General features: G+C 43.9%; 1 non-coding gene across 1 annotated transcript; it reads right to left on the bottom strand.

Moving 5' to 3' along the window:
* Positions 1–450: 450 nt before the first annotated feature.
* On the bottom strand, positions 451–565 carry LOC116991417. Its single transcript, XR_004416787.1, has one exon. It is a non-coding gene; the product is annotated as a U5 spliceosomal RNA (small nuclear RNA).
* Positions 566–8,743: the final 8,178 nt, after the last annotated feature.

The raw sequence follows: 8,743 nt of genomic DNA, 5'->3' as shown, positions 1-8,743 counted from the left end.
CCCCCAACTCCCCCCCCCCCTCCCACCCACATAAAACAAGCTAAATAACACTAAAACATACATTTAATACATACTAAAAAGCAACAAAGAAGGAAGGGATGAGACAGACTGTTGTCGAGGCAGCCTTTAACAGCAACTTCTGGTGACCTTGCCCGCCACCCAAAAAATAATCAAGGTCGAGGTGACCTGCAACCTCCTACCACCTCCCATGCATATGTTGAAAACCTTCCTCGACTATGAAGAAAACCGGCTTCGACTAGACCTGCGACAAAAAAATTATCCATTTTTAAAACGGCAACCTATTTTTAGTCGAGGCCGGTTTTAATCATGATGAAAAAATAGCAGCAACCTAGATGAAGCCTCGACCACGCGGAAACCACTTTCGACCATTAGGGAGAGTGACCAAAACCTCCGGTGACCTCATGGAAACCTTGGGTGGCGGGCAAGGTCACCAGAGGTTGCTCTTTAGGTCTCCTAAGTGGGGCAGGCGCTTTAGTGTTCCTCTCCATGGAAATCTTTAGTAAAAGGCGAAAGATTTATACGATCTGAAGAGAAACCAGAGTACCACTAACCTGCCAACACCATCCACAAACGTGTAAATGACAAAAGGAGATTTTGCCAAAGCGATTAAGGACCAGCCAACATTTAGGCCCTAGTAAATAAAACAGTAGTTTCCAAACCAGGAGGAGTGTGGGGAGAAGCAAGTCAACATTAAAACCAAAAACAACAAAACCAAATAAAAGAAGATAGACACAAAATGCTGGAGCAGTTCAGCAGGCCAGGCAGCATCTGGATAGAAGGAATAGGTGAACATTTTGGGTCGAGACCCTTCTTAAATAACCTGGGTATTTTTCTCACTGCTCTTTGTGAGATCTTGTGTACAAATTGATTGCCATAGTCCATTGCATTAGTTAATTAAAAGTAATTTGGCTGTGACGGCCTTTTGGGCATCCATGTAAAAATCTTTTATAAATTTAGTGTTCCGGGCAGTATTACCTAACAGCTACCAATACCAATAATCCCAGTGTAGTGAAATTATATCCGTTATAAGCAAAATCTAACTTGCCATGTTTTTCAAATCCATGAATCATCGAACTACCTCAGAAATGAGATTAGCCAAGTCCCATGGGCCCTTATTTTAATAATATTTGTAAGATTATCTACAATTTCACAAATGGGGCGGTGCATACAGGAGCTGTGCGTCCAATCGCCATGGTGATATTTTTCACTGGGGAGAGAAATATTAATCACAGCAGAAATATTACTTAAACTAGCATTAACCGCTTGGGTACTGATCTGGCACAAGTGTACCAAACTCAGAGTGGAATTGTGCAGGAAGGAACTGCAGATGCTGGTTTACACCAAAGATTGACACAAAATGCTGGAGTAACTCAGCGAGACAGGCAGCATCTCTGGAGAGGAGTGGGTGACATTTTGGGTCGAGACCCTTCTTCAGACTGAGAGTCAGGGTAGAGGGAGACTAGGGATATGCGGAAGGGTAAGGTGGGGAAACGACAGATCAAAGCAGACATTGATCAGGGAAATGCAGAATGGTTCGTTGTTGGCTGAAGGGGAAGGTGACAACGTGGCATACAAACAGTAAAATGGATCATGAGGACAGTGAAACTAGTCTGAGAACTAGGATGGGGGAGGGACGGAGAGAGAGGGAAAGCAAGGGTTACTTGAAGTTAGAGGATTCAATAGTCATACAGCTGGGGTGTAAGCTGCTCAACTGAAATATGAGGTGCTGTTCCTTACGTTTGTCCTCACTCTGACAGTGGAGGAGGCCCAAGACAGAAAGGTCAGTGTGGGAATGGGAGGGGATTTCGAGTGTGGCAGCCGGGAGATCGTGTAGGCCCAGGCCTTCGCTCAGCCCGCCTGGGCCTACGTGATTCCCCCGGTTGCTAAACACTTTAACTACCCCTCCCATTCCCACACTGACCTTTCTGTCCTGTCCTGTTAGTTTATTTGCTGGGGTGGGAGATTGCAACCCTCACGTGGTCCACCCTGTTTCGACTAATGCAATCAACCCGACGTGCACAAACAAGATCAAATAGAACAAATGTTTCGACCCGAGACATTGCTTACTTCCTTCGCTCCATAGATACTGCCGCACCCGCTGAGTTTCTCCAGCATTTTTGTCTGCCTTCAAATAGAACAAGTTGACCTACAACTTTAGGCTGTGCACGCCATACGCAAGAAGAAGTTTATTTGCTGGGGATGATTTCTGGAAAGGCTACTCCTTGTTCATAGACCGTCCTCTTATTTCCAGTAAAATTGTCCAATTCTTTACCGAGATCTTAACAGCCACTTCCTTCCACTCTGCGCAACATGCAAACATACAGCTGATTTTCACATCAGATTCATCAGCCATCTGATGATATCATTGCAATGACATTTGGTGGCAGTGACAACTTGCATTAAAATAGCAGATCCAAGGTAGAAAAAACATTCCAGAAGTACAATCAAAGGAAACAGGAAATGAGACACGGCTTACTCAAATGTTTAAAGGCACCTCCATCTGTCGGAAAGCTGATATAATCTTATGGTTCGTAGTAATCGTCCAGAACAGAATTTCAGAAGGTGCTACTAAGCCTTGCTGGGCCTCTCGTACGGATAAATGAGTCTTGTTCCCGAGCACATTCTTCTCCCGATGAATAATCTTCATTGAATATGTGGAATCTGTGATGCAACCGATGGCTTTTGTCACGTGAGAGAGCTGGCAATTTATGTAAGAGCAAGGGGTGCAAATAACAGGACAGTATGAATCAGATAGAAACACTTATCAAAGAGCCACAGAAGCAGCTACTTCACATCCATGATTCACAGTAATTAGCTGGAGACCAGTCTTCAACACGATCTCAAATCTCAGGGTAATTCTCCAGCCATCTCATGAAAAATCTGGATGCAGTATTCTTGCTTAATATCTGGGTAATTAACTGCTACTGAAAGGACTAGTTAAACATGTTCATTTTTTTCTCCATTTATTCCTGACAGCCCGATTCTTGGCGAAATACAAAAGTGTGAAAGCCATCAGCTACGTTGCTCAATATTTCATGACAGCAACCGTTATCGGGCAGTTCCATGGTGACGTGAATCACAGTAAGGTCAATACTGTTCTCGGCACATGTATAAGTCCTCATTACGGTCAGATGATAGCATGTAGCTGGGGAAGCTTGCTGCTTTTCCTTGTTCCATCCCCAATAAACGGACCTCAATATTGCTCCTTCCCAACTAAGCAAATTCATCACTGGCCTTCCATGTAGCCTTCCAGTCTGCATGCCACACAACAGACACTCGGAAGGATGAGAGGTGATCGTATTGAAACATATAAGATTATTAAGGGCTTGGACACACTAGAAGCAGGAAACATGTTCCCGATGTTGGGGGAGTCCAGAACCAAGGGACCACAGTTTAAGAATAAGGGGTTGGCCATTTAGAACGGAGATGAGGAAAATCATTTTCACCAAGAGAGTTGTGAATCTGTAGAATTCTCTGCCTCAGAAGGCAGTGGAGGCTCTTTCTCCTTTTTACAGATGCTACCTAATCTGAAAAGGGTGCAGAGAAGATTTACGAGGATGTTGCCAGGATTCGAGGGCCTGAGCTACACCTGAGGTATGGCTGAGATATAGGGCACTTTCCCATTACAAATATATCATTGTTACTTAAGTCTTAACATGTGAATTTTACACAGTGAATAATGTGGATGTTATTAACAATGGATTATAACGCATAAGTTGTTGATGTTGTTCATAGGTTCAGAAGATAAATTCAAGCCCAACGATTGACATTCAACCAGTGTAAATTCGATTGAATGCTGTTCTTAGATTATCTTACTGCTTTGAGAATTGAATTCCATGCCGATCAATAGTTCTCTGAAACTCTAATACAATTATCTTACTGTAAGCTTCGTTTTTATTTATTCTAGACGGGTATCAGAAAAATACACATTTTTTTTGTCATGCAAAATAGATCCCGTACCAATGGGATGACGATATCTGAATGTAGAAATCTTCTGATGTTGGAATAGTAAAACTGGTAGATTGGGTCAGACTATATTGTGAACAATCCAGGGACACCCCCATTGTGGACACACAGTGCTGGAGTAATCAATAAATCAATCAGTTTTATTCGTCACTTGCACATAAAGTGCAAGTGAAATGAATTTGCCAGCAGCGGTACAATGAAAAAAGAACACACAATAAAAATTGAACACAAACATCCACCACAGCATTCATCACTGTGGTGGAAGGTACAAAATTTGGCCAGTCCTCGTCCATTTCCCCCGTGATCGGGACCTCAACCCTCCGCAGCTGCCGCTGCGGGCGTCCAGATGTGTAGACAAGGTAAAGTCCAGGTAAAGTCCAGGGACTCAGCGTCTCTGAGAACATGGTCGCGACCCTTCTTCACATCTCCATAGTACTGGGTATCTCTACAATGCTCCATGTTTCAAACACTCAAGATCCTCAATGAGAAAGAAATTCACCTCATCTCAAAAACCAAATGGCGGTGGTGGGAGTGTGAGCGGGAGTGACACCTTGCTTTTAAACCATGATTGTCCCATAACTGGAGGCATCTTCTCTGCCTTCAATTAAAATACGTTGTTTGTGAAGAATGGGATACTTCATTACAAGATGCACTCTTTCATCAGGTACAACCAAGCCAGGCATAAGTGGGAATTCCAGTCAGACAGTGGATAAACATTCAAATATAACCAGGATTAGATACCACAACAGCTTGTATTTACAAAGCACTTCCAATACCGCAAAACATACCCTTTAAATGGGTAAACTTTGTGCTACCAATCAAATATGATATAAAGCAGGAACCAATAACCAAACCCTGATCAGTAAAGGGATTATCTTAAAAGGAACAACAAGAGATGAGATCGTAGATTTGGAGATACAGGAAGGATTAGGTAGGTCCAGATCCTTGGACCTAGTCAGCTGAATGTAACACAGTGGATGAAAATTCACCTGCAGGAGAACTGACTGAATTCAAGGATTTCAAAGCTTTCTTTTACATCCTTGAAAATTAAATGGCCAGTATAGGGACGTGGATAGGGCAGGTTTAGAGGGATTTGGGCCAAAAGCAGGCTGGTGGGACTAGTGTAGATGGGGCATGTTGGGCAAGTTGGTCCAAAGGGCCTGTTTCCATGCTCTGAGACCCTCCGACTATGATTAATGGATAATGTATTTTTTGTTCATGCATCAGATAAACTCTATACATAGGGCTGCATTTCATTCCCAAGGACAAGCAAGAGTTGGAGCAGATTACTGCGTCTATCAAGACCTCTTCGCAACAGTGCAGAATGAATTTGTTGCGATGCCTGGTACAGTTACTCATTTTGGAAGATTGCTAAGTAAGTAATGGTGGAAATGTCTTAACATAAAGTTCCAGCCCGTCTAAGAGGGACATCACTTTTTCCAGAAGTGAGCATGAGCTACAGTACCTAAACCAGCATCAACATATGTGGTCGGGAAGACCTACAGATTCTCTAGAGCTTTTAGACTTTAGAGATGGAGTGAGGAAATAGGCCCTTCGGTCCACCGAGTCCACGCCGACCAGCAATCGCCCAGTACACTAGGATTATCCTACATATTAGGGACAATTTTCAATTTTACAGAAATTCATACAAAGGGTGGTGGGTGTATGGAACGAGCTGCCAGATGAGGTAGTTGAGGCAGGGACTATCCCAACGTTTAAGAAACAGTTAGATAGGTACATGGATAGGACAGGTTTGGAGGGATATGAGCCAAGTGCAGGCAGGTGGGACTAGTGTAGATGGCCAGTGTGGGAAAGTTGGGTCGAAGGGCCTGTTTCCACACTGTATCTGTCCAACATGGCTCTAATTAACCAACAAAACCTGTACAACTTTGAAGTGTGGGAGGAAACCGAAGCACCCGGAGAAAACCCACGTGGACACGGGGAGAAGGTACAAACTCCGTACAGACAGTACCCATAGTCAGGATTGAACCGGGCCTCTGGCGCGATAAGGCAGCAACTCTACCACTGCGCCACCATGCCACCCACACACTACTCCACATGTGGCCTGACCGTCATCTTGTGGAGCTGCAAGATGGCATCCCAACGCCTGAGTTCAATACGCTGACCGATGAAGATGAGTGTGCTAAACGCCGCCTTCACAGCCTGTCCACCTTTGTCACCACTTTTGTGGAACTATGTTCCTGCACCCTCACTCTCTCTGTTCTACCACATTCTCATTGCCTCTGGCTGCTTCTGTTTTCCACATGTTCCTTTCATTGTTGTGATTCTCCGATTAACTTTGTGCAGCTTATGGATTTCTGTCTCCATTTCATTCGTAATTTTCACGCTTCCCCCTGCCCCCTCCCCCTCCTCTCCATTCCCCTTCTCATGCTGTGATCTTTATCAAGGCGTCCCTTTATGAGTTTAATTTTTCCTTAATCCCCGTGTCGAGTTTAGACAAGAACATCTGACATGATTTCTTTTCAGATTTTTAATATTTTACACTGAGCTCTCTCATCTGTCACCAAGGACTTCCCCCAGAGATTTGTATATGTTGGGGATATTCCTATGACAAATCTTAGACAGCAGATGTCCTATGTAATAGTCATTGTAGTGCAAGTAATCCTGATATTCCATATGCCATGTCTTTGCTCTCTGTTGGTCTGTCACACAGTCATTCATGATTGATTTATTCACGGGATTCACAAATATGAGGCTTTGTCACCCTCATTGTTCAAAATTGTTATTTTTCTTTAGCTATATTTTCAAGATGATCTTAAGATTGTGCCAAAATTGTCACAATACCGATTGTTAACAGCAAACCCTTAAATAGGATGGATGAAACATCTTAGCTTAGTTAGTGCGATCAAATCATTGAATATTTCCCCGCACTATATATCTCCTTCCATAGCATCAATATGATGCATCAATGGCATCAGGTCACTCTCGAGGCTATTGTGATAGTCACAGAGTTATACAGCACAAAAACAGGCCCATTGACCCAACTTGTCCAAGTCCAATAGGTGCCTTCCTCAGCTAATCCCACTTGCCTCCATTTGAGCTAAATCCCTCTAGCCTGTCCCACTTACGCGACTTTTTCGGCGACTTTTTCGGCGACACCTGTCATAGGTCGTTGCAGGTCGCCGAAAATTTTCAACATGTTGAAAATCCAGCGGCGACCAGAAAGACGCTACGACTCTTTGGGCGACTGAGGAGACGACTCACGACCATATAAGCGACACCCTGGCGACATGTCGCGGGGTGAAGCCTGTACGGTCGTGAGTAGTTGCCCAAAGAGTCGTACCTTGTTCTGGTCGCCGACGGATTTTCAACATGTTGAAAATTTTCGGCAACCTGTAACGACCTATGACGGGTGCCGGCAAGTCGCCGAAAAAGTCGCGTGAGTGGGACAGGCCCATTAATAATTCATTCATACGCATATTCAGTTCTGAGATCTGTCTTTCTGGATTTTACAATCTGACTTTGTGATAATCACATTCAACCACTTATTAAATCCAAAATTCATCCTGGATGTTCGCATTCCCAAGGCTAACACGAGGAAATGCATAGAAAAAAATCCCCACAACACCCTTCATCATTGGAATCTATTCTCTAATTTCCTGTGTATGTTGCCTTTGTGTCTCTTGTCCGCCCTTACTTCTTATCTGGTTTCCATGTTTTAAGATACATTTTTTCCGAGTTTGTTTTAGTTTTTACTAGTGCTTTATCTATTTCTCATTATATTTCTTGTGGTTTGTTCTCATTCTATTCCTTTTTCTTAGTTTGTTTATTGATATTTTTACTCTCTCCCTCTCTCTCTCTCACACTGAAATGACTCAAATCTTTCATTATCTCTTTGGCATGGGCTCATACTAACATCTTCTGCAACCAGTGTTAAACTTTGGAGCTTGAAGTTTAAAGTCTGAAGAAGGGTTTCGGCCCGAAACGTTGCCTATTTCCTTCGCTCCATACATGCTGCCTCACCCGCTGAGTTTCTCCAGCATTTTTGTCTACCTTAAACTTTGGAGGAACAGCACCTCATATTTCACTTGGGCAGCTTACAACCCAATGGTATGAACAACAATTTCTCTTGTTCTTGCGTACGGCATGCACAGCCTAAAGTTGTAGGACAACTTGTTCTGTTTGATCTTATTTGATTGTGCACGCCAGGTTGATTGCATTAGTTGAAACAGGGCGGACCACGTTGCAATCTCCCACCCCAACGATTTCTCTAATTTCAAGTAACTCCGGCATTCCTTCCCCCCCCCCCCCCCCCCCCCCCCCCCCCCCACTCTCCCCCCTCCGCTATCCTAGTTGTCCTAGTAGCTTCATTCTTCTCATCCTTGTATCCCTGCCGTTGGCACATCTTCCCCAGCCAACAATGGGCCATAATGGGGTCCGCCCTTCCTGAGGTCATCTGTTGCCAGCCCTGTTTAGCGCTGGCCTTCTCTATATTTCAGTCTGTAAAAGGTGTTCTGGCCCAAAACCTCACATTCCTTTTTTCCAGTGATGCTGCTTGACCCGCTGAGTTACTCCAGCATATTGCCTCGATATAAACCAGTATCTGCAGTTCCGTCCAACACACAGCATTCAACATTACCAGCTTCCAAATGCTAATGAGTGCCTTCCTTGTGATCTTCTATCCATCCTGGACTCTTGACAGATTTGTTGGGTTCCTGACACTTATTGAAAATTACACTCTCTCTCTCTCTCTCTCTCTCTCTCTCTCTCTCTCTCTCTCTCTCTCTCTCTCTCT

This window comes from Amblyraja radiata, chromosome 33 (assembly GCF_010909765.2).
Source record: "Amblyraja radiata isolate CabotCenter1 chromosome 33, sAmbRad1.1.pri, whole genome shotgun sequence".
In the NCBI taxonomy this organism is placed as follows: domain Eukaryota; kingdom Metazoa; phylum Chordata; class Chondrichthyes; order Rajiformes; family Rajidae; genus Amblyraja; species Amblyraja radiata.
The sequence above is the reverse complement of the archived record's forward strand: the minus strand, read 5'-3'. Positions and strand labels throughout refer to the sequence as shown.